Source organism: Cavia porcellus, unplaced genomic scaffold, assembly GCF_034190915.1.
Source record: "Cavia porcellus strain 051 isolate PalLab524CR breed Dunkin Hartley unplaced genomic scaffold, mCavPor4.1 scaffold_3, whole genome shotgun sequence".
NCBI lineage: Eukaryota > Metazoa > Chordata > Mammalia > Rodentia > Caviidae > Cavia > Cavia porcellus.
In genome coordinates, this window is record NW_026947486.1 from 29,569,104 (window position 1) to 29,596,506 (window position 27,403).

General features: G+C 36.0%; 1 long non-coding RNA gene, 1 other non-coding gene and 1 pseudogene across 3 annotated transcripts in view; all 3 read left to right on the forward strand.

The window, feature by feature from the left end:
* The window catches only part of LOC134475445 (uncharacterized), a 33,719-nt gene extending 19,071 nt beyond the window's left edge, over window positions 1–14,648 (forward strand). Inside the window, exons 2-6 of one of the 2 annotated variants that reach the window (XR_010046572.1) lie at window positions 650–715; window positions 7,111–7,281; window positions 11,811–11,885; window positions 13,012–13,127; window positions 13,600–14,648. This is a non-coding gene — a long non-coding RNA (uncharacterized LOC134475445). The remainder of the gene's footprint in view (window positions 1–649; window positions 716–7,110; window positions 7,282–11,810; window positions 11,886–13,011; window positions 13,128–13,599) is intronic. The other variant, XR_010046571.1, reaches the window with a different exon arrangement.
* Window positions 8,329–8,432, forward strand: LOC111754163 (U6 spliceosomal RNA). Its single transcript, XR_002788876.1, has one exon. It is a non-coding gene; the product is annotated as a U6 spliceosomal RNA (small nuclear RNA).
* Window positions 14,649–26,482: 11,834 nt separating the features above from the next.
* LOC100728377 (replication factor C subunit 3-like) lies at window positions 26,483–27,403 on the forward strand (annotated as a pseudogene).

A 27,403-nucleotide genomic window follows, 5' to 3' on the forward strand; every position in this document is an offset into this window, starting at 1 on the left:
AGCCGAAATTTGGTTATAGCCCAATGCAACCCTGTGTACCTGTCCCAAGATCCAACCACTTTAATCAATTTGACAAGAGGATATGATGCATTTTGCCTAACACCCAGTTTTCTGTCACTTCTGTCAGTGACCTGTCATCGCCCTTCCTTCTCCAGAGCAAAACCAATAGTTGTCTCCATGCTCTCCCTCAAGAGGCCTTCTGCCAGGAATATCACCAAAAGGCCTCTACCCAAAACAATTCTTTCTGTTCTCTACTTTCCAACCCATAGAACTTGTCACAAGTCTCAAATTCTGCAAAGGGATTCAAGGGATTCCTTTGCTCACAGAGGGTGGTGGGTGGAGGAGAAGATTTCAGGCAATCTCAGATCTTTCTGGTGTTTGGGAAAATAGGGAAATGCCCACTCTGGTCAAGCTCCACTGACTCTTTTCCCCTGCTCCATGTTTCCAGGGATGTGAACCATGGGTCCCTGCCTGCAAGTTTAAGTTTGCAATGTTTAGACTCTGTCTGCCTAAAGTAGGGGTTATCTCTTGTCAATGATGTGTAGTTGACAGTAGGTAAGATGCCACAGAGACACAATGTTCCCTGGTACTTGGAAGGATAGGGGAAAGCGTTGCCTATTTTTGTGTTGCTGATTGTCTCTTTTTCTAGTTACAGTACACAGATTCCCTGGATCCCCAACTGCAGTTGACTTCCATCCTGAGATTTCTCTTCCAGGTGAGAGTGAGAGTCCTAGGGAGCCTATCCCAGGAGTCTGGCCTATGTAGCATTGTCTCCTTTCCTTATGTTGTTCAAACTGCTCCCAAGATGGCCTATTGGCTAGCTAAAGTATGCCAGGAGAGTTGTAGACCAACTGTGGCCCACTTCCCTTTTTCAGCAGTTTTTGAGTACTTGGTTTCTAAAGTATGGTGGTATTGACCAGAGGTATGTATGAGACAGATACACAGACATAAGGACTTCTGGAGCCATGCACCAAAATCTTCCAGAATGCATGGTTAGAGATTAAAAGATAGGCTATAGGGCCACAAGTCCAAGTAGGATCAAAATGCATTGTGTTAAGGAATAAATGCTCTAGCCCTCTCTTCCCCATACTCTTATTTATCACTTAGATTGGCCCTAAGATCAATCATGTAACAGACCACCCTGACCTTCTGTCCTTTTCTTGTCCCCTACATAAATTCCTGCACAGATGTCCTTCTTTTGTCCTTTATCCTTACTTCATGGTTCTATCAATAAAAAACCACAGAAGCTTCAGTTTGGGGCTATCTTTATGAGACTGTTATGCTAAGAGATCTTGCTTATGGGCTGTCCTTCCTGGAATTTGAATTGGACACTGACTCCAAGCAATCTCTTCCTTTGCACAATGCTACCATCATGAACTGTGACAATTTAATACAGTTAGAAGCAAAAAAATTAGGGAGTCACTCCCTTTGTTTCATTCAACTATAAGCACAACAGCACCCTAATGAACACCACATGTTTAAACTTTAAGAGGTCATGATGTCCAAGGTGGCAGATCACGGACACTAGTGAGAAACAGAATGGGAGGCATTGGAGTCAGAGGTGTCTGATCCTTTAAACACTGGGAGCCTGAATTGTCAGAGGTTACTGTTTTTTTTCCTCCTCCTGTTTTCTTTTGCCTTTCTGCTTGTTCCTGCTGCTACCATTCCATAATCTTCAATAAATGTAGCTACTTACCATGAGGTATATGCTTGACAATTATTTTCTCATGCACAAGAACCCAGACTATTTTTGGCCCATTCAACTATAACAAAGCAGTGCCCATGTGAGTCATAAACTGGTACAAGGCAATGCAGAGGTCCTAACCTCCCAAAGCCTGGAGAAAGATCAAGGATGCCCAATTTCACATCTTGCTAAGGGGACAGAAGTGGCTGTGGAATAGCCTAGAATGCTTTCGGCTTATATTTATCAGCCCAGAGGTCTTTAAACTGTCCAGTAGCTGAGTGAGCAGGGGAAGTTTATTTATTCTTCTTTTTGTTCTTTTATTTTATTTTCTTAAATTTTAAGCTAATTTTATTTATTTATTTTAAAGAGAATAAAACTAAAGAAAATAAAACAGAATAAAACCAACCAAAATAAACCATTATAAGACATACAGGACTTCAAAACCTTATGAAATAGGCTGGGGGTTTAGCTTAGCACTTTAAGTGTCTGCTTAGCAAATGTGAGGTCATGAGTTCAATCCCCAGTACCAAAAAAAAAAAAAAAAACCTTATGAAATCAACAATAGTTACCATAATACCTTTTGTTATCTTCAAATAGCTGCAGATATCGTCAGACATAGTAAAAATTGACCAGAACACAGTAGAATAGAAATAATAAAAACAAAACAATTACTGCAACAAAGAACTTCAAAACAAGCCAATAGTAAATCTAAAATGGCTACCATAATATGTCTTGCTATTTTTCAAATAGCTGCTCACGCCATCAGATTTAACATAATCAAGCAAAACAAAAGAGAATAAAGCCCAACTCAACAATACAATGAAAATGATATGGTTTCCAGGCAGGGATCGCTTCCTGGTGAGGCCTTGTTCTCTTCCCAACCCCTGCAGTCCATGAATGGTGTTGAGTCACTGAGAGAGGCTTGGGTCTGGCTGTCCCTATTCTGGCATCAGCCAGCACATGATGCTGGTTTTCAGGTGGGGATCACCTCGTGGTGAGGCCTGATTCTCTCCCTCCACAGTCCACAAATGATGTTGACTCATAAAGAGAGAGTTGGGTCTGACTGTCCCCACTCTAGCAGCAGCCTGCACATGGCTCTGATTTCCAGGTTTTTTTTTTTTATTTTAAAGAGTGAAAAATGAAACAAAAAACAGACAAGAAAAAAATAAGAAACAAAAGAGACAAACAACAACAAAAACCCAAAATAATAACAATATAGACTTTCAAAACAAGATGATAGGAACTTAACAATGGTTGTTATTTTGCAGTTATCTTCAGAAGAGTTACTCCATATAGAGTAGAGACTACTAGATATAGATATGCAAAATTGATCTCATTGTATGAGTGTTAGTTGTTCTGTTCCAAGAGCTAATAGGACTGGTAGCACAAACATCTTATCTATCTTATGTATATATATATATACAAATTTATATCTTTTCCCTTCCTTCTTTTCTCCTTTTCCCTATCTGAGTTATATTTCCCTTTTGTTCATTTACTTTCATTCATACAGTAAAGATCAAACTTTATACAAAAAGGAAAAGCAATTTAAGCAACAGTTCCAATGTATCTTAAAAATACTGAACCTCAACTTATTAAATTATTGATAGTTATTTAACCACAATGCCCATGGTTTCCTGTGGAGGACTGCCTGAAGGAGGAGGACTGGGAACATGTTAGCCCAAAATGGAGACAGTCATTAAGTCCTGATAAACTTGCAAATCTTGCTATCACGCATCTTTGCAGGGTCATTATTTAATCTACTTGAACAAAGAAAGTTCTCCTGAAAAAGCTCCTTTCTCTTCCCTCTGAAAACACCCTGCCAACTCTGATTCCCTAAGGGACCAAGAAAGAAACAATGTGTGTGTGCAGACATGGGGATCTCCAATTGTACCACGTGTCGACTGAACTTATTTTACAAAAAAAAAAAAAAAAAAGACAAATAAAATAATATAAAAATAAAACAATATAGAAAAAGGAAACTAAAAAATAGTTTTAAGGGAGAGAAAGCTAAAGATAACAAAAGTTAAGCCAGCAAATTATGCTAAATTGGGACAAATTTATTAGGAAAAGGGAACCCCTATCAGTATCTTTTACAAAACCTCAAAGACACATATATATGAGGATAAAAGTATAAAACTTATATGAACATTTCCAAAATGTCCTATGATTTTCTTTCCCTCTCGTTCTTATTCTCTTTCAGAAAAGTCAAAAGGCAGTCATTCAGTTTCTTTGATTTTATTTTTCTGCTTGACAATGTGATTGAAATCAATCACATATTTTGTCTTTGGATGCATGTATTGTCAAGCACTGGTGATCCACCCTGAAGAATCTTTTCGGTTTGGATTGTATTTCTGCAAACGAAATGGTTGCAATTTGGTTCTCGGGTTCCAGAATGATTTTCTTTTCTGTAGCTGCTGCATTCCAGTACTGGTTTTCTGGGGTAGTGAGTGTCCCCTCCCTATGACACTTCCAGAGTAAAGCAGACCTTCATTTGTTTCTGTGTTATATTCTTAAAAACTGATCTGGCCCCCGGTACTGATAAAAAAAAAAAAAGGATCTGGCTGGAAATGGTGGTACATGCCTGTAATCCCAGCACAGAGAAGGCTGAAGCAGGAGAACTGACTTAAATCTGAGGCCCATCTGGCCTATATAGTAATCTTAGGGCCAGCCTGAACTGCACATCAAGATCCTGTCCTCCCCCACCCCCCAAACAAAGAAAGAAAAGAAAACTGGTTTGAATTTGACCCTTGGACTCTTGAAGAATACATGTAGTTTAGTCTAAACTTATCAGCCTTTCTTGTCTTTGCAGAATTGGAAATTTAACTCCTTTCACTTCCCTCTCCCTTCTAGAATGCTGCTCAACCGGGCAAACTAGCTGGCTTTTATAGTACAAATAAGTTCATTGGTAAAATAAAAAATATTTGTTGGACTTTTATGAGCTTATTAGCAGTTTTTAACAGAGACAAAGCTATATAATAAGATAAACCATCAGCCTAGATACCTTCTTAATAACTTTTCACTTTCATAGCTATAAAAGGAATTCTTCCTTCTGACTTCTATTACAAGCAATTTCTAATAGTTGCTCACATATAGGAAAAATTTAGACTGGTCTTCTTATAGGTACAAACCTAAAAACTAAAATGTGTATTGTAGCTCAACTTGGTCAATATATCTAAAAGTGCATGCTGGTTTAAAAATAAATTCTTTTTGTGTGTTTTGTATGTTTAATGCATGTTAATAACAGTTTAAATCATCTTCAACTGCCTTATTTATGAAAAATTTTGAACTCGACAGTATTTTTATTTCTACATTTTTGGAGGGTTTTTTTTTTTGAGATTCTTGTGGGAGGACCATTTATATAGGTTTTAGAGTAACCAAATTTATTTAAAACATTACCAAATAAAGACTGAAAGCTTTCAGGATTACACAGGAAGAAAAGCCTTCTTTGACAACCTAAAGGCTACAGTTTGATAACATAAAGTTTACATGTGATTTAAGATAATATATGGATACATTTCTGTGTGTTAACTTTCAGGTATATATTATATTACCCTCCAAAAGTTGAACTTAAATTGCCTTATAGATAAACATTCAAGACATTATCTCAAATACTTGTAGTTCATACAGCTTGAAAAAGGCTAATTTAAATTGTTGAGAGTAAAAATGCCTTTAAAGTTGTTAAGATTTCCATCCAGGTTCTTAGGTAATCAAGATAATATCAAGACAGTTTTATGAATGCAATTACTTATTATTGCCTATGTACCATAATTTAAGAGTTTTTCATGGTAAAAGATAATACATATAGTATTTAAGTAAGTGTTATCTGTTATTATCATAGTTTATGTCAGTGGCCCCCGGGCCTCATGCAACTATACGTTTGTGATTGGCTCATTGTCTAGCGCTGAGATTGGTGGTGTGTTATACCCGCCTAGGGGTGGAGCCAGGATATAATGTAACAGTAGGAAGAAGGTGTTTTTCTCGTGATAGATCATGACTTGTGGTTTGCAGCTGCCGTAAAGGGATGCCCTACCATGTCACACTGCCTTGGAGCCAACTGAGCATGGGCTGAAATTTCCAACCTGTAAGAAACAGACCTTCCCTTGCCTGACTTTGGGCTTCAGGTGTTTTGTCTCAGCAACCAGAGAAAAGTAACCAAGATATTCAGTATGCTTTAGTTACAATTTTCATGAATGCTTAAATTATACCAGTTTTAGCCAATAGGAGAGTTTTAGAGTTGGGTCAGAGTCAATGTGACATGACTCCAGTGATCTTTGGGTCATTCCTTGTTTTCCAGGATGTTGATGGCTTTTCTTACACATTTCCTAGATCAGATGCTGAATCACCATTTGCCCAATGATTGTATTTCTTCTACACTGCTATTGAGTGGATCAGAGTGTTAGGAAATTTATTTTATTTTTTTAAATTTTTCATTATTTTGAAGGTAGTAAAATACAACAGAACAAGACAGAACAAAGCCAATTGAGACCACGCAGTGAAATTGGTACAGAATATCACAATAGGTTACCAGGATAAATAATAGGTACCATAATATATCTTGTTATCTTCACAATAGTTGTTCTTTCAATCAAGTATAGCAAAATCAAACCAAATACAGAACATTATAGAAATTATCAAAACAGAATACTGAATAGAGCAATACCATTAATCAGAACAAAGCAAAACAGTGATAACAATATTTGCCTTCAAAGAGATGGTAGAAGGAAATTCCCCTATTTGCTATATTGCATATGGTCAACTTCCCAAGAGGTGCTCAGAACTCTGGCTCCCATTTGCTAATGGAAGGAGTGGATATTAGATTCTCAGCCCATGCACTGGTATGCTCATGGCTGCTTAACAGGGAGGTGAGCAGATTGCTTGGTTTCCCAGCACTCTAAGTACCAACATGGCATGGGTCTCGGGAGACGCTGGCTGGTTCTCACCCTGGGCTGGCCACTACTTGCTCATGCCATGGCTGCTTATCAGGGAGGTGAGCAGGTTGCTTGGTTTCCCAGTGCCCTATGTTCCAACATAGAGCAGATCACTGGAGGTGCTAGCTGGTTCTTTCGCTGGTTCTTTTCCCTGGCCGCAGCTTCCCCAAGCCAGGGAAGCAAGCCAGGAAATTTAGACATTAAAGAGCTGAGGAATGATGTTGGGGGGCATCCAAAATAGCCGATTTAGTACATTTATATCCATTTGCTTGGTCTCAGTCCTAAAGTGGTCCCACAGAGCATAATGACATTTTAAGGTTATTATTCACTGTGCACATTCCTTCTGATACCTAACCATGTGCCTATCTGTAGAACAAGACGTATAGCATTCTTGGCTGCCATAACCCACGTCTTAATGATATGAGAAAAGGAAATAGTGTTCAAAGACTCTCCTGCCTTAAGGTGGGAACTAATTTAATTTAAAAACTTATCTTTCAGAAACTTATCTTGGGCTGGGAAACCAAGAAATCAGCTCGCCTCCTTGGTAAGCGGCTGTGGCTTGGGCAAGCTATGGCAGCACCAGGGTAAGAACCAGCCGGCGTCTCCTGAGCTCTATGCCATGTTGGAACTTAGGGCACTGGGAAACCAAGCAACCAGCTTGCCTTCCTGGTAAGTGGCTGAGCCTACCGGTGCACGGGTAGAGAATCAAACACCACCACCACCCGTTAGCAAATGGGAGCCAGAGATCTAAACATCTCTTGGGAGGTTGACCATATGCAAAATAGGAAATAAGGAGGATTTCCTTCTACCATCTCTTTGAAGGCAAATATTGTTATCACTGTTTTGCTTTGTTCTGATTAATGGTATTTCTCTATTCAATATTCTGTTTTGATAATTTCTATAATGTTTTGTATTTGGTTTGATTTTGCTATACTTGATTGAAAGAACAACTATTGTGAAGATAACAAGATATACTGTAGTACCTATTACTCGTCCTGGTAACCTGTTGTGACATTCTGTACCAATTTCACTGCACAGTCTCAATTGGCTTTGTTCTGTCTTGTTCTGTTGTATTTTACTACCTTCAAAATAATGAAATTTTTTTTTAAAAAGGAAACATTTTGTAAGTGTCTTACATGATTAAAGCCACTGGGGAAATACTGACTATCTAAAAAGGATAAGAAAAAAAAAAAGAAAGAAAAAAGGATAGGAATACAGCTTGTAATTCCGATGTGACTTCTAAGAAAATATTGATAAGCATTATAATTACCCCAATTCCATGAACCCCAGGATTAACTCTTGTGTGCATAAAAATATCCACACATTCAGTGCAGGTGCCTTCGTGGTACAAACTACTTTGCCGCTTGAAAGCATAACTCTCTATATATCTACTTTACAATATATTCTACCTATACTACTGCACAAAAGCCTATGTTTTGACTGAATTGTTTTATCAAGGACACAAAGAACCAAGGACCATGGAGGTGAAAGATTAATTCTTCACAGTGTCAGGATCCTGCTTTCCAGAGACAATAAATTCTATGCCATTCCAGGGACCAGTGTTTGGAAATATATATGTACATGTGTATATAGGTAGGTAAATATGTATATATCTAGGTAGAAAGACCAACAGTTAGTCTTTTGTGTCCAGTGATTCCCATCCATTTAACCATTCAACCAATTATGGATAGAAAATATTTGAAAATGTTGTATTTGGTTCTCACTTCAGCAGTTCATATACTAAGATCAGAATGATACAGAGATTAGCATGCCCTCTGCACAAGGATGACATGTAATTTCATGAAGCATTCCATATTTTGGAAAATGGATGCACCTTGAGACCATAATGTTAAGTGAAATAAATCAGACCCACAAGATTAAATATCTCATGGTTTCCCTTAAATGAGAAGCCCAAACTATAAATAAAAAGCAAAATAAAAGATAGATAAATAGGAAGTAAGAAGATCTTCAAATAGGAAGGGGATCAAGAAATGGAAGAAGCAGGGTGGTAGGGAGGGAGAGAGAAAGTGAATGAAAAACATTGAGATGTATTATGTACATTTATCAATTCCATGCAAGGAATGCAATCATCATGTAATGTAAATATGTACTAATAAAAAATTGAGACTGAAAAAAATTGCATCAGTACTGAACATATATAGAATTCTTTTTTTGTCATTATTCCCTAAACAGTACAGTATAACAACTATTTACATAATGTCTGCATTTTATTAAGTATTGTAAATAGAGAAAATTTAAAGTATGTAAGAGGATATGTACATATAATGTATAAAAACTATATCACTACAGGGTATTGAACATCTGCAGATTTTGATGTTTAGGGAAGTTCCTGAAATTGATCCCCAACAGACACCAAGTGGCTACTATACCTATACTTATATATACACATGGATATAGATATGACTCAAAATACATAGATAGCATATATAAACTTTTTTTTTCAGTATTGGGGTTGAACCCAGGAGTTTTTTTTTTTTTATGAGCTATATCTCCAGACCTTTTTATTTTTATTTTGAGGCAGATTTTTGCTAAGGTGCCCATAAAACAACTGGGATCAAATTTATGATCTGCCTACCTCAACCTCCTGAACAAGTGAAATGATAGATGTGCACCACACCTGGCTGACTTCAAATTTTTTATTGCATGATTGTGACAGATTCTCATAGTTGTAATTCTTAAGGCAAGGGCTTAAATATATATACAATTTTGCTAAATGTTGCCAAATTCCTCCCCATGAGAGCTGTGTCATCTGTTATTCTGATGAACAATATTTGAGCCATGCTATTGCACTATTGCTTCACCAACAAGCTATGTTCTGCAATTTTTGGAATTTTGCCAATACAATAGATAAGAAATTATGTCTGTCATAGGCAACTACTTTGAAGACAATAAGATTCACTAAGATACCCATTCTGGTTTGACTATTGTCTTCTTTGGAAGTCCTGTAATGTTTACAACGCCTAAGTTTTATTGGTCTTGTTCTCTACTGTTTTGTCCAACTTTATAATATCTAATAAGATAGACAATTCTTTTTAAGGAAACAAGGGACAACGTTGATAACCATTGTTGATAAACTTGTACTCTGTTCTACACCATGTGCTACGTCTATCCTTGGTATTGACTGACAGCTTTGTTTTGCCATATTTGACTGTATTCTCCCCCCCCCCCCAAAGAAAGTAATAAGCACTAAGGAGTAATAAAATCCAAGATGTGTAAATTTTGTTGTAAAAAAGAGAGGGAAAAAAAAAAAAAGAAAAGGAGCTCTAACGGATATAACAGCAAGTGTGTTTGGGGGTGTTAAATAGCTGACTTTATCAATGTTTTTGGAACATTGAACACAGCTGTTTGCAGTCTCCTTGTTTGAATGTCCACCTTGTGTTCTTTGATACTGTGATTTGAGGAACTATTTTCAAGAAAATAGTGTGTAATCTACTAGCAGGTAATTTCTTACTGTTATGGTTTTTTGTTTTGTTTTGTTTTGTTTTGTTTTGTTTTGTAGTTCTGTATTGCGTGTACCCTTACGCCGCTTTGGTTTGTTTTGTGTTTTTCTCTTTTTCCTCTTAAATAAAAAAATAAAAAAATAAAAAAAAAGAAATTATGTCTGTGGAGTTTTGACTTGAATTCTTTTATTTTGCAAGAAGTAGAGTATCTTTTTATATATTTAAGGACAATTCATTTCATTTTGTCTTAATTTTTCATTATTCTTACATATTTTCTATAATTGTTATCTTTTTCTTCCATATTTTAGCGGCTTTTCCCCATTTATTATGAAAATATTTTCAGATGTTGTAAAGTTGAACATATACAGTGAACCTTTATTTGCTCACATACCACTGAGATCATACCATAAACATTTTGCTATATGGTATCATATCTTTCTAAAGTGGTCATATTTTTTCTTTATGAATCAATTCTTGGGTTTTTTATGCATTGCAAAGTGAGTTACTATTCTCAGTACACTTCTTCTAATTCTTTAGTAGCTCTTTTATAGGTTTCCCATTTCATCTTTTGTTGCGTTTTTCTTTTTAGTTTAATTTTTTCATTTTTTCCAGGATAATTCTTTATTTTTATTCTCAAAATTATCAGAATTTCCCCTAGTTGCTGTTATATTTTGAGGTACGGTTAGGTTTTTTGCACTCCCAGTTAACAGAAGAATTCATATAAGTTTTCTTTTAATTTCTATGCCACCTTTTACTTGCCAGTTCTCTGATAATAATTTCAAGCTTGGATTTTATTTTGTTGAACATTAAAAGTACAGTTTACAGTCTGTGTTTGATACATAATACCTAATTTCCTGCTGTGTAGATCTGTTTTTATGGGCTATTGTTTTTATATATACTTTTCTTATTTTGTTACATACATGATTATTGGTGATTGCATGGTATAGTGTATTTGTAGAAATAAGTTGAGGCTTATGAAAATAAAATTTCTTCCAAAGATATATTTTATTTGCTTCTGTCTGGTGCATGGCATCACTGCCAGTCTGGGGTAACTTAAATTGAATTTCAAGATTTATGTTTGCAGGGCCAACCAGATGGCATGAAGATGCTGCAAACAGACTGTAAGACCAGCTAAACTTCGTCTCACATTTTCCTTGTGAAAGACATTACTTGAGAGTCCATTAGACTGACGTGGCTTCAGCATACTGGGTTTCTTTATAAGCAAACTTAAACTCAGCTCAGTGTAAATAGTCACACTATAGGAAAATAAAATTTAAGCTTAATTAACCAGAAATTACCAACTATCCTTTTATATATTCTCCACTAGAATAATCCTAGTAAGGTTACTACTTCACCTTGACCAATCAAATATTTTCTTTGACTTGCTTCCTTGTTTACTTTTTTTTTTTTTTGCAGGGGAGCTGGAGATCAAACCCAGAATTCAACATGGTAGCCAAATGCATAATACCACTAAGCTATATCCTAGCCAGGTGTTATCATCTTAAAAACAATTTGTTAAAGATCACATTTTGGGGATTCCTAGGTGTCATGGTTTATGTCTGTGTCCCCCAGGCCTCATGAGTTTGCATTTTGCATTTGTGATTGGTTCATTGTCTAGTGCTTGGATTGATGGTGTCAGTGCTACACCCACATAGGAGTGGAGCCAGAATGTGATGTAATGACAGGAAGAAAGTATATCTTGCTCTTTTTGCCAGTTTCTGCCTTGCTGTTTTGCAGCCACCATGAACTGTGGCCCTGCCACGCCAGCCTGCCTTGAAGCCAACTGAGTATGGACTGAAACCTCCAAAAACTGTAAGAAATAAACCTTTCCTTTCCCAACTTTGGGCTTGAGATATTTTGTCTCAGCAACGAGTAAAAAGTAACTAAGAATCTAGGCCTTTTGACTTTGGTCTTTTAGCCAAACAAAACTAACAAACATAAAGTTCAGGTTTGTAGTTGTTTACTTGGATTTTTAAATAAAGGGTAAAGGAGTTTTTCAGTAATAAGCTTAACTTGAGTTTTCACTTTCTGCTACATTTTGACCTGGAGATAATTTCTTACTGTCTTGTAAACTCATTATGATTTTAAGAAAGTAGATTTTTAAAATTTAGCCAGGCAAGCTGATGTATGCCTGTGATCCTAGAACTCTGGGAGGCTGAAGCAAGACAATTTCAATTTTGAACAGTCTGGCAATTTAATGAGACCTTGTCTCAAAAAAAAAAAATTTAAAAGGGCTTGGAATGTAGCTTTGTGGAAAGCTTCTGGGTTCAATTCCCCAGTTCCAACAAAATGATTTGTTTACTGTTTAGCTTGGATTTGAACGCTGGATCTCTAGTATGCTAGGCTAGCATCATAGTAATGAGCTACAGCCCTAGCCCTTTATTTTTTTTATTTTGAGACAGACTCTTTCTAAATTGCCCAGTCTGCTCTTCAACTTTGTTATTCTTTTTCATTAGTCTATTGAATAGTTGGGATTACATACACACACACACACACGTACTCCAGGTGTATTAGTTAGCTTTTAATTGCTAGATCAAATCATGACATATACAACTTTAAGGAGTAAATGGTTTATTTAGCTCACAATTTCAGAGAGTTCAGTTCATGGTTAGCTGGGACCAAAACAGAAATGGCATGGCAGAAAGCTTGTGGCACAGGGAAAGCTTCTCAACTCACGGCAGTCAGGAAACAGAGAGGAAGAGACAGAGATGCACTCTACAAAGACACACCTCCAGTGAGATAACTTCCCCACCCAGTCCCCATTTCTTAACAGTACAATCAGCTATGAATTCATTAATTCATTAAGCAATGAGTATAGCATTCCCATAACCTAAACACCTTCTGAAAGTTCCACCTCTGAACTCATGTGACTTTGGGAGCACAGTTTAGATCTAAACCATAATACCTGAATTTTATTCAACTTGTTTTCTTTCTGCAGTTGGAGATGGTCTCCAGGGACTTTTGCATCCTAGGCAGGCAATCCGTCATTGAGCTACACTCCTGGCCCCATACTTTCAGAGTGATGACTAGATTATCCATTTTGCCTAACCAGAGGTAGAAATTCTTCTCATTGTTACTTCAATTTCTGTTTCTTTGATTAATAAATTTAAGCATGTCCTTAAATGATTTTCAGTCTTTTGAACTTTCTCTTATATAAGCTGCCTGATTGTATCCTTTACTGATTTTTTCATTCTATCCTTTATTCATTTTATGTTTACTATGTTTTTCATGTTGATTTGCAATTCTTGTCATAGGCCAGAATTAGTCCCTTGTTGGTTTTAGAGACTGGAAATGTCATGTACCAATTTGTCATTGGCCCATTAGCTATATGTGTGGTTTCTTATATAAACAGAAATTATTGATTTTATGTAAAGAAATCCTTCATAGCTTTACCTTTCATATTATGTTTTGGTATAACTGGAAGTCATAGTTATGTGACAAGAGAAGCAGATAGGAGAAGCAGTTTTGATAGTGAGCCAATTTTCCCCAAACTTTCTCCTAATGAATCTTTTTTTCTATTTTTTAGGGATTTTTATTTTTTATTTTTATTTTAAGGATAAGTAAAATAAAATAGAATAAATCCAATAAAGAAACCAGTGTAAGTGACGCAGACTTCAAAACAAGACAATAGGAAATCAACATTGGTTACCCTAAGGCTTCTTGTTGTCTTCAAAATAGCTGCCCATACCTTCAGACAAAGTCGAACAAAAACAGAACAGAATAGAACCAATAAAGCCAAAACAATGGATGCAATAAAGGACTTCAAGATAAGAGTAAATCCAAAATGGCTACTATAATATATCTTGTTATCTTTGAAACAATTGCCTGTAGTGGTTGATTGATTGTGTCAACTTGAGACAGTTAGAAGCTAACTAAATGAGTTTAGCAATTCTACAACCAAGGATGTAGAAGAAGATCCACCCTAGGATGGGTTATCACCTCAAGATATAAGGGAGGAGGAAGGATGAATCCATTCCATTCTTGGGAGAAGCTCTAGTCTTCGCCTTTGGTTTGGACCTCACCTCCTGGATTTCAGTATAGACTCTTCAGCTTTCCAGCATAGACTTTTCAGCCTTTCATCACAGAGCCTTTGGCCTTCTGTTGCAGACCCATCAGCCTGCTGGTGTGGGCTTGCACAAGACACTAGGGTAAACTCCAGACCTTGGATTGAATCCTTCGGCCTCCAGTGCATAGACACCCTCTGCACACTTCCTCTTGGGACTCTGTGACTGACTATTGTAAGCCAATCTTGTTGTTTCTGTATATTCCAGGTTATACTCTGTTCTCTCTAGTAAAACCCTGACCAATACATTGTCCGTGTTATCGAATATAATAAAATCAAACAAGACAAAAGAGAATGAAACCCAATCCAACAAAACAATGAAAATGATACATGACTTCAAAACAAGATGATAGGGAATTAACAATGGCTACCACCTTTAGAAGAAGAGCTGCCGTAGATGCTACATTGTGTATTGTTATCCTCTGAATAGATGATCAGTCTACCAGCTTTAGACCTGCAAAGTCAGTGAAACACTAAACACTACAATCATTAAATTGGATTTTACCTCAATAGCTATCATTGCAGCCTGTGTATCTCCATATAAGCCAGTCACTTGTGGCAAGGGATGGGGGGCAGGTTTGCGCTTCTTGTTTCTCAGCCTGTATGCTGAAAGGGGTGGGGTCTGGCTGTTCCTCTGGTGATCTGCACATGGTACCAACTCACAGGGAGGGCTTGCTTCTTGATAACTTCGTGTTCTCTTACCCCACAGTCTACAAATGGTGCTGACTCAGGGGAAAAGGCTGACATTTGGCTCTCCACCCAGCAGCCCACATATGGTACTAATTTGCAGGGAAGGCTTGCTTCTTAGTGACTTTTTCTTCTCTTCCCCTGCAGTCCACAAACTACTTTTTTCTATTGATTAGTGACATTGTCTTTGTTATGTATGAAACTGTCATGCACATAATTAAATTTTCTAAACTATGTATTTTGTTCCATATATGTGTGTGTATATATATATATATATATATATATATATATATATATATGCTGCCACTACTACATGAGTATTTATCTCTCTTTTTATGGTATCTTAGTATCTGGTAAGTCGAGCTTCTGTTTCAAGATAAACTTATCTAGTGTTGACATTTATTCTTCTATATTAAGTTTATAAAAATGTATCAGTTTCTTTAAAAATTTGGATTTATTTTTTAAATTGTACTGACTTCATATAATTTTAGATCACCCGCTACAAATGCATTGAATGCCTCTCCATTTCGATGGAGCATATTATATGATATTTATTAATTCCTTAAAATACTTATAGAGGTTGTATTTACTTTAGGAATTTAGTCCTATATACTTTAAGTTTGGCATTTAGTCCTATATACTTTAATTTCAGAAATAGTATCCTTTATATTTTATTTAAAATATTTTACCTTTATGTATTTCAGGTACATAGAATGGTATTAATCATAATCTTTGGTTCATAACTCCTGCTCATAAATGGTCTATGCATAAAATTACTATTTGTGTTAATCACTTACAGTTCTCTCGTTATTATACTTTTTTTTTTATTTAAGAGGAAAAAGAGAAAAACACAAAACAAAACAAAGCAGTGTAAGGTTATACATAATACAGAATTACAAAAAAAAACATAACAGTAAGAAATCACCTGTTAATAGATTACATATTATCATCTTGGAAATAGTTGCTCAAATCACAGTATCAAAGAATACAAAGTAGACATTCAAACAGAGAGACTGCAAACAGCTGTGTTCAATGATCCAAAAACATTAATATAGTCAGCTATTTAACATCCCTAAACACACTTGCTGTTATATCCGTTAGAGCTCTTTTTTTTTCCCTCCCTCTCTTTTTTACAACAAAATTTACACATTTTGGATTTTATTGCTCCTTAGTTCTTATTACTTTTTTTGGGGGGGGGGAGAATAAAGTCAAATATGGCAAAACAAAGCTGTAAGTCAAAACCAAGGATAGACATAGCACATGATGTAGAACAGAGTACAAGGTTATTAACAATGGTTATCAACATTGTCTCTTGTTTCCTTAAAAGGAATTGTCTATCTCATTAGATATTATAAAGTTGGACAAAACAGTGGAGAACAAGACCAATAAAACTTAGGCATTGTGAACATTACAGGACTTCCAAAGGAGACAATAGTCAAACCAGAATGGGCATCTTTGTGAATCTTATTGCCTTCAAATTAGTTGCCTATACCCTCAGACTTGCTACTATCGCACAGAATGGAACAGAGTCTAATCAGTCAAAACAAGATCTTGGGAGTATTACAGGACTTCAAAAAAAGTTAATAGGAGATCAAAAAGAGTTACTACTATATATCCTAATTTTTTTAATTTTTCCCTTAATTAAAATAAACATAAGAAATAGCTAAATAATCGTTATTATACTTTAATAAAATCATGAATTTATGCTCTCCTCTCAACTATCACATTAATGATTTATATCTACATAAGAGCTTCCTCTGTCTCCTCCCTTTCTTTACCTGTGTCTCTCTTTTTGCAGTTCAGAGCCTTTTTAATGCTATGTACATGCTCCATCATACAGCACCTCCCTACCCCCTGGATTTGGTATTTTGTTCTGGCTTTGTTTTTTTGTATACTAGACAAGCACTATATCATTAAGGTACAGCTCCAGTTCTTGGGCTTGTTTTGTTTTATTTTGTTTTGTTGAGTCTTCCTGCATATATGCCACCTTAACCAGCTCAGGCTTTTTGATTCAATATTATAAGATTCTTTCTCATTCATATGTAGAACTGTAACACTTTGATTTGACATATACATAATATTTTTACAATTTATTCTGGGGGCTGGGGATTTAGCTCAGCGGCATAAGTACCTGCCTTGCAAGCAGGTGGTTGTGAGTTCGAGCCCCAGTACCAATAAAAAAATTTTTTTTAATTAAAAAACTAAGAAAAATTGTGCAGTTTATTAATTCTGTTAAATTTTAGTCTAGGTTTTTGCTATCGTAAACAGTGCTGCTGAGAACATTATTGTATATGTTTGCTTATACACATTTGCTAACGTTTACACTAATATCTAATAACTAGAAGTGATATGCAAAGCTAAGCATTGCATACTGTTTTACAAAGTTGATACATCAATTCTCAATCCTGGAAGTCATATTAAAGAGGTCATATTGGTCCATACCATTCCCAAATTTGGTATTCTCGAGTTCTCAACTTTTGGAAATCGGTATGATATCTCAGTATGTCCTGGATTTGTATACTTTTTATTTGCTTTTAAAATGGGAGTCATTGTTAAACTGCCTTGGTTAGTCTCAAACTCTTGGGTTTAAGTGAACCTCCTGCCTCAGCTTTCTACATTGCTGAGACAATAGGTTCAAACTACTGTGCTCAGTTATTCCTTGATTTACATTAACTCTAGTTAGTTTGAGTATTTATTCATATGTCCATTAGACGTGTATTTTTTTCTATGTAATGACTGTTTAGGAATTTTTTCATTTTTTCTACTGGGTTGTGTCTTTCTCTTAGTGATGTATAAGAATATGTTGTAGGCCTGGAAATGTAACTCAGTGGTAGAAAATTTGCCTAGTCATATAGAGGAGATCCTGATTTTGTAGTCCAGCACTGCTAAAAAATCATTACATATTCTTGATATAAACTCTTTTACAAAATGGTATCCATATCTGTCTATCTATAGTCTATATCTATCTATAGTTTCCCTCTGAATTATTACAAGTAGTAATTTTTCTTTAAAGTATATGTAAAGGATAAAGCTTCTGGGCTGAGGATGTAGCTCAGTGGACAAGTCTTTGCCTATCTTTTGTCAAGGATCTGCTTTTCATTCCACAGCACTGAAATAAATAAATAAATAAATAAAAATTAATAAATAAAATAAAAATCCTTGTTTTAAAATGTATATTAATTTGCCTATATTTCCTAATCATTATCCTTTTTAAACGTTGTTTAAGAAACCTTTCCTTAGCCCACTATCAGAAAGATATTGACTTGTATCTAAAAAATTTCAAGTTCTGGAGTTGTCTTTTGGTGTGGTATAAGGGAGACATCCATTTTCATTTTCTTCAATTTCAATAAATAGTTTTTTCCTTACTAATTGAATATTCTCTCTTCTGTTTGCCAGTGGTCAGCATAACTCCTGCTATCAAAGTTCACTCTATATAGTAAAACCTTGATTTGCAAGCATAATTTTTTCTGGAAACATGCTTGTAATCCAAAGACTTGCATATGAAAGATAATTTCCCCACAAGAAATAATGGAAACTTAGATAATTGGTTCCACAATCCAAAAATATTCATATAAAGATGATTACAAAGTTGTAATGAAATACAAAATAATAAATAAAATATTTGTTCCTATGTTCATAGTAAAAATAGTTCAAAATTTACTAAATTATATAACATTCCTTGAGTTTTCTTTCTTTTGTACTGGCATTGAATCCAGGGCCTTTACAATGAGCTACATACCCGCTTTTTATTTTTATTTTTACTTTTATTACTTTGAAATAGGATCTCACTAAGTCACTATGTTTTCCAGGCTGGGCTAAACTGATAATCTTCTGCCTCAGCCTTCCAGAGTCCTGGGATTATAGGCATGAACTACCATGCCTAACTACCTTCTTTTATTTATTTGTTTGTTTTTTGCTGTTTACTGAGAGCAGGTCTTGCTAAATTAAATTGTCCAGGTTAGCCCTAACTTGAGATCAAGTGATCAAGAGTCTCAGCCTCTGGTGTAATTGGTATCGTAGGCCTGAGCTACTACACCCATACTGATTCATGTTCAATCTTAATATAAAATTAAGACATGCTTACAATAAAAATTAAAGTTTTTTTGGGAGACTGTTAAGTAAAAATTTCTCTGTCCCATTTCTATTTCCCTAAGTCAGGGCCATTATAATTATTTGTGAGTAAATACATATGCACATATAGATATATTCCACTGTATCAAAGTACTATATATATATATATATATATATATATATATACAGACACACACATATATATATATATACCATGCCATAAAAACACAGAAAATATTATTATAAACCAGATACTAATGTGCAGCTATTTTCAACTAGTTTTATTCACTTACATGTTTTAGATGTATTTTAACATGAAATCATTCTCGTTCATGTGTGCATGATTTCCCATTGCCTAGATATACATCATTTATATAAACATTCCCTTAAGAGTGGTCACTTCAGAAGTTTCCAGTTTTTGCCATAAAAAAACCACATTGCTATAGTCAATGTGTTTGTCTCTTTGCATGCTTCTATAGTGAAATCTATAGTACAAATTCTTGAAAGTAGAACTGATGGATTAAGATGTATATGCATGTAAAAATTCATCAGATATTGACAAACTGCTTTCCAAAATGTTTGTACCAGTACACACCTCCACAATCTCTGTGAGAACTGTTTTTCTGTATCAGCTAGCTAGCTTGCTTGCTTTTTCTCTCTTTCCTTTCCTCTTTTCTTTTTTTTTCTCTCTCTCTCTCTTTCTTTCTTTCTTTTCTGGCACTAGGGGTTGAATCCAGGGTCTTTGCTGTGAGCTAAATTCCCAAAGTTACTGTTTTAAAATTTTGAGATGTTAGGCTTGAATTAATAATCTTCTCTGTCTCAGCCTCTCAGAGTGCTGGGGTTATAGATGTATGCCACCACATCTGGCTTCAGCATCAGCTTTTAGCTAACTTATTTTTACTGGTACCAGGAATTAAACTCCAGATCTTGCATTTGCCAGTCAGGTGCAGTGTCACTAAACTCTATCCCCCGCCCAAGCCAACTTTTAAATCTTGTTCAGTGTAATGAAAATCATATTGCCAAACAGTCTAGCATGACTAGTAAAGTGTAAGGTTCTCAACTTCAGCCAGTAAGCTTGATTCCCAATGCAATCACATCTAGACTGTGTGACTCTGGACAGGTAATTTACCTTTCTAAGCCTCAGTTTCCTTATTTGGAGAATGAGAATGACATAGTAATATCTACCCTAAAGGATAGTGGTAGTTATCGAGGTTAATTTGGTATAGGTGTGTCAGACATAGTAAATGTTGATGTTACTATTTTGTTTATCTTTTTTGTATTTAGCATTATTAATCTAAAATAAAAAACTGTTTTTAATAAAAAAAATTAAGTAGAGTAACTTAGTGATCTAATCAAGCCTTCTGATGGTTGAAATGTGAATTTGCCCACAACTCATTCTTAGTAAGGTTGTGAAACCATTTACTTTCTGTGGTAATGTTGGCTTAAGGATATGATAGAAAAAGCATGACTGGCATGTACTGGGTCTGTGCCACAGAACTGCTACCATATGGTGCCTGTGTGTGTGTGTGTGTGTGTGTGTGTGTGTGTGTGTGTGGTATGCTGGAGCCAGGGCCTCCAAAATGCTCTACCACCGCCCCACCTCCTATCTCATATTGCTGCCTTCTTAAGACAACCATCTCAGTGTCCATTGCCTTCTGCTGTATCCATTTATAAAATTATTAGCATTACAAATTTCACATTTGTGTAAAAGACCAATTTATATTGCCCTAGACTTCTTTGTTAAAAATGCTTTATTTTGTATGTTAGTATTTTACTCTAAGTAAAAATGCACATTCATTTGTAGCCAGCAACATACTATTTTTTTTAGTGATGTACTATTCTGAGTCTTTGTGTATCACTTATCTTTCTGCTGAAAAGGAAGGAGAATTAGAAATTAGGCAGAACTGGGTATCTTATCTTTGTGGTTTTACTTTATGAAAAATGAAAACTTTTCTAGGCTCAATTGTCTGAAGGCTTTTTTGTCTTCCCACTATCAGGTCCAGAAACCTGTTGGAAAATACTTCAACTCCTCCTTATTTTTATGGCATTATCATTCTAGTAATTCTGTTAGAAAGTACATATATAATATATTATGTGATACCAGTGAAAGTAGCCACAATGTTAGGCAAGTCTATATTTATTTAGTCACATATATTTAATTATTAGCTTAGACTCAGATAAACTAGAATAGAAACCAGAAAGCCTAACTGTTTCTAAAATGAGGAATGGAAACCATCACTCATGGTTATTAACCAGAACTGTTATTGTATGAAGTCTGTCATGTCTCAACCAGTTTTTAGTGGTACACCAATGCATATAAGCCTAGAGGCTTAGATTGTGTACTTCATCAGAATCATCTTCGGTACTTGGTTAATTTTCTTGTTGCTGAAACCAAATACCTCATGCCCAAAGTTAAAGGAGGAAAAGTTTTTTTAGCTCATGGTTAGCTGAGGTTTCAGTAGTAAGTGGCTGGCTGCAAGGCAGGGTAGCACAACAGAGGGGTATCACAGAAGAGAAACAATTCATGGTGGGCAGAAAGTAGAAAAGTAAGCAAGCAAGCAAGCATGACCACGGCTCTTTCCTTACATTTTATCCAGGCTACTTAGAGCAGTTAGCACTTAACTTCTTAATACTAGTGCCCCTAAGCCTAGGATTGCCCCATGAATCAATCCCAGTGTCCCATACTCTAGATCCAGCCACCTCTGAAAAAGTCCCACTTCACTAGGGTCTTGGTTACTTTTCTCTCACTGCTGGAATAAAATACCTGACACCCAAAATGAAGGAAGGAAAGGTTTATTTAGCTCACAGTTCATGGAGATTTTAGTCCATAATCAACTGACTCTAAGGGAGGGTGGCATGGCTCCAGGGCAACACTTCAGGGCAGCATCCATCAAAGCAGCCATAACAGAAGGGAGGAGAACAAGCCTCTTTTTCTTTACACTGTAAGCAGACTACTCACCGACCTTGGGTGGGAATAACATTCACACCATCTTTTATGCCCTCTTCTTGCACAGGCTGAGGCTGTTACAAAGTAAGGATCCTGGCCCCTTGCCCAATCTCTTAATTAAATTTCTAAGCTTCTCAAGTTGATACACTGTATAAATCAAAACAATAAGCCATAACAATATTAGTTAAAAATTTAGATTTCCTGAGACCTTGTCTATATCCCCTAACCCATATTTTTTGATTGCTTGTGATTTTCAAGCTTTAGCCCATGTCTCAACCTATATCATACCATCAGACTTTCTGGAAGAAGGGTCCAAGGGAATCTGTGGTTCAATGAGCACCCTAGGTAATCCCTAGGCAAACTGTAGTTTAAGAACTATTAGTAAAATTTTATAATTTAGATTCCACTGTTCAGCAGGAGCCTCTAGGATTTGTTAGAAGCTTTTGACCTTTTAATAGATCACACTACCTTATAAGATGCTATAAAACAGGGGTAGCACAGTGTGCTATGCTGGAACGGTGAGTATTGATATTTTCCTAAAAATTGGAAAGTAATACAGCTGTGCTTCCATATTCTTTACAAAGTCTCTTAGAATCCAAGTAAATGCTTTTGGAATTTTTTTGAACTATGGCTAACTGGGAATCAAAATGGATGTAGAAAATGGTCCCAAGAGCAGACCAGCACTTTGGGAAGCTAAGGCAGGATGATTCCATGTTTGAGCCAAAGCCCACAATTTAGTGACTTAATGAGATTGTCTCTAAATAAATGTAATAAAAAGGGGTCTAATGATATGTCATCACCAAGGCTCTGGGTTCAATCCTCAGTACCCAAAAAAGAGAAAAAGAAGGAAAGAAAGAATGAGAAAAAGAAAGAGAAAGAAAGATTAGAAGAAAAATTCTCCAGGTATTTACCAATAGATAGTATTTATATATCCCTGCTGATGTGAAAATGAGATAGGAGGTAGGGCATGACAGAGCTGGCTGGAAAAATAAGTAAGTTCTGATGCCAGTGACAAGATCTCAGGCCAATGCCAAATAATTCTCAGAGTCCCATATAAAAAACTTCTTGCAGGCTTCCACGAGATGTAGAAGACATAAAAGAGATGAATGCCACGAGCCTGCGACAGTGACTCTCAGACCTGGGTATTCCTGTATTTTTGCTCTTTTTCTCTTTTCTTCCTTTGTTTAGCACAAGTTTGCTTTGCAGAGCTGGTTTCTCCTTTATTCTTTTGCCCTTCACTTTTCAAAAACCATGTGGGACTATTTTTGACTTGTCTCATTCAATTCTTTGTTTGAGGTGAAAAGGACCTGAAATATGTTTAATTGGTAAGTCATTTCTAAAGAAAACTACTCGATAACAAAAGTGTGAGGAAAATTGTGTTTTTTTTATTTTAAAAACAAATAAAAAAGGATAGAAATGATACAGAATTTCAAAAAAAAGAAATAGAAAATTAACACAAATATATTGCATATTGTTATCTTGAAAGTAGTTGTTCAGATTATAAGATTTAGGCATAAAAAATGATCAAAAAATCAGACAATGAAAACACAATCTGTTTTATTTTTATACTGGAGATTGAACTCACAACCTCACACTTGCCAGGCAGGCACTTATGTTACTGAGCTAAATTCCCAGCATAATCTTTTTTTTGATAATCAGATTATAGTATAGTTATCTATCTTGTATGTATACATATGTATATATATATATAAAATCTTTTCCCTTCTTTCTTTTCTCCTTTCCCCTGTTTCAGTTGTTCTTTCCTTTTGAATATTTTCTTACCCTTTCATTTCTACAAAATCTATTGTACATTTTGGAGCTTCTTAATTTTTTTATTATGTTGACTAAGGAGTCAATATAATATTTACACATGTGAGTTTGATTTACTAATGAGTAAAGTCTCTAGCTCTATCCATTTACCTATAAAAGACTTAAGATTATCCTTCTTTATAGCTAAGTAATACTATAGTGTATAAAAATGTCACTTTTTGGGGGGCTGGGGAGTTAGCCCAGCGGCGTAAGCGCCTGCCTTGCAAACAGACAGTCATGAGTTCGATCCCTGGTACCGATAAAAATGAAAAAAAGTTACTTTTTTATCCATTCTGTGGTTGATGGGCATTTGGATAATTTCCAAGATTTAGGTATTATAAATTTTACTGAGATAGAGCCAGGCATGGTGGCTCACGCCTGTAATCCCAGCACTCAGGAGGCTAAGGTGGGAGGATCGTTGCGAGTTTGAGACCAGCCTGGGCTACAAAGTGAGCTCAAGGCCAGCCTGAACTGCATAGTGAGACCCAGTCTCAAAAAAGACAAAAAAAAATTTTTACTGCTATAAACGTGGGTGCACATGTATCACTGTGGGATGGCTTCAGTTCTTTTTGAAAAATACCCAGAAGGGAAATAGCTGGATTGAATGGGACCTCCAGTGCTGGTATTTTGTTTGTTTGTTTGTTTGTTTGTTTTTTGGTACTGGGGATCAAACTCAGGATCTTGTGCTTGCCAGGCAGGCGCTTATACTGCTGAGCTAAATCCCCAGACCTTTCAATGCTAGTTTTTGAGAAATCTCTACACTGATTTCCACAATGATTGTACCAGTCTACACTCCCACCACAGTGGAAAAGGGTTCCTTTTTCCTGTAGCCCTGCCAGCATTTGTTATTGGTTGATTTCTTGGTGACAGCCATTCTTTCTGGAGTGAGATAGAATCTCAGTGTTGTTTTAATTTTCACTGCTTGAATGACCAGTGTCATTTCTTCATGTGTTTATTTGTCATTTGTATTTCTTCATCTGAGAAGTGTGTGTTCATCTCAGATGCCTACTTTTGGATTGGGTCTTTGAATTTGGGAGGCCTGATGTTTTTCAATTCTTTATATGTTCTGGATACAAGTCCTTTGTCTGAAGGGCAGTTGACTAAAATTTTTCTCATTCTGAGATTTTCTTTTCACTTTGTTGGTGATTTCTTTTGATGTGTAAAATCTTTTTAATAAGATGAAATTCCAGTTTCTGATTCCCTGAAGTACTTCCTGTACAGTTTGTGTTTTGTCCACAAACTCTTTGCCTACCAGTCTTCAAGATTTCTGCCTACCTTGTCTTCCAGTAGATTTAATGTTTGTTTTAATATTTAGACCTTCACTCTATTTTGATTTTAGTTTAGTGCACAGTGATAAATACAAGTTTAGTTTTAGTCTTTGGCATGTGGAAAGCCAATTTTTCCAGCACAGAAAATGGTGATTTCTATGAGAAAGGGTTTTGAGGGGCTGGGGATTTAGCTCAGTGGCATAAGCACCTGACTTGCAAGCAGGTGGTCGTGAGTTCGATCCCTAGTACTGATAAAAAGAAAAAAAGAAAAAAAAGTATAAAAAAATAAATAAAAAAGGATTTTGGTGTTGAGCTAGGGATGTGGCCAAGGGATACAGTGTTTTCTTGCCATGTGAAAAGCTCTAGCTGCTATCCCTCAGGACACACACAAAAAATGTTTTGGTAGATATTTAATCACATAGGTTAATCACTTTTTTGTGAGATGAGGTCTATGTTTCCTAGGTTTATCTTGTGTTATCCTAGGTTTATTCCTGTGTTGGAGATCCTCTTGTCTTACTCTCCCAATAAAAACAGATACGTTTTGGAAGTGCATGCCTATAATACCAGCACTCAGGAGGCTGAGGCAGGAGGATTGCTACAAGTTCAAGGCTAGCCTGGGCCACCCAGTGAGTTCAAGACTAGTGTGAACTATGTAGTGAGATCCTGACTTAAGAAATAAAATAGAAGGCAACCCACTCGGGACCCCTTCTATCTCTCAGACAGAAGCTTTCTTTCTTTCAATAAGTATATTCTGCTCTTAACTTCTGTTGTTCCTAAAATTCATTCTTCAATTTTAGAGAACACAAACGTGTAGGGTACATATAGTAGGTGTGATTTCTATAGCACTTTAAAAATGTTCTTTTGATTTTGTTTGCAACCCCATTAAGCATTTTGAGAAATGAAAGTAAGAAAGTATCATATACTATTTCTTAAGCAATTTATTCAATAAAACGCTACTAGATGTCTGCCAAGTGAGAAAAACCTCCAGCTAGCTATATTCTAATGTGAACAACAAAGTTTGATAGGTAGCACTGTACCGATTTAGTAAATTTCTGTGGAAAAAAAATTTTATTCAATGAGTAAAATGAGTTGAGGAAAGGGCCTTCTCTGAGATACCTAGATTTGAGGCTCAGAGTATTGGAGATATAGTCTTAATTCTGGGCAATAGTTTCTAAAACAACACACAAAATCAGAACAAAGAAAATATGATTTAAAAAGTGATAAACATTGCAACTAGGTAGCTAGGACACAGCAATGAATTTTGTCCCCATGCACTCTCTGTAGTGTTTTCGTTATTCCCGTGTTTGTGCAGCTGCAGCTGGTTGTGCCATCAGGTGTTTTGCAGTTAGCAGGAATACTTGTCTTGGCTTCCCAGCGCCCAAAGGGCGTGCACAGGACTTTTAAGTGTTATATCTCTGGAACTTGAACTTCCATCAGTTTCTGGGTGGATAAATACCCTTTGGGACGACTAGTCTATCACAAGGAGCAGGCAGCGCATCTTTGTAACCTGGTACAGTGTGGTGACTTTCCTCACCTGTTAGTGGATGGATCATCCGGTGCTGGAAAAAAGACAAGAATTATGTGTATTCTACATGAACTTGATAGTATTGGAGTTGAAAAAGTGAGAATTGGACATCAAACCATCACAGCTCCATCTTTAAAAAAAAACCAGCACTACTGCAAGTAATTACCACCTGGAAGTTAATCACTGAGATGCTAGAAATAGTGACCTAGTCATATTTTGGGAGATGCTGAAAACTGTGGCACAGTCACAGCAACTTGAAACAAACTCTCAAAGAAATTTTAAAGTAGTATTACTGACAAGTTGACAGACTCACTAGATGTTCAACAAGCTTTGTGCAGAACCATGGAAAAGTGTATTTCCACTTGCAGATTGATTTTGTGCTGCAATTCTACATCTGAAGTGATATCTCCTATTCATAGTAGGTGCCTAGCAGTTCATGTGCCTGTTCACATCATTCAAGATATTTGCCGTATGTTATCTACTGTATACAAAAAGCAAGGTCTGAGTTTCCCTTCACAGTTGGCTCAGAGAATTGCAGAAAAATCCTGCATAAATCTCAGAAAAAAACTGCTTAAGTGCAAAGCTTGCAGAGTGCAAAAGTATCCTTTTACTGTAGATGAAGAAATCCCTGAGACAGATTGGGGGGTTTATCTGGGCGAGATGGCAAATACTATTTTCAGTCAACAGATGCCACAGTGACTTCTTGATGTTTATGGAATGCTGTATGAGCTTTTTACTCATTATATTCCTCTGGAGATAATAATGAAGGGCCTGTTCTGAGAACTTTTACACAATTATGATGGAAAACTGAAAAGGGAAGTTACCTAGCGGATGGTTTATTATGAACATTGTCTACAGCTGGGTAACAAAGCCATATATCACTTGGAAGCATTTGTGGCCAAATTTATGTCACTTTATAAGAAATTCATGAAGGACGAAGTGGAAAGCATGATGTTCTGA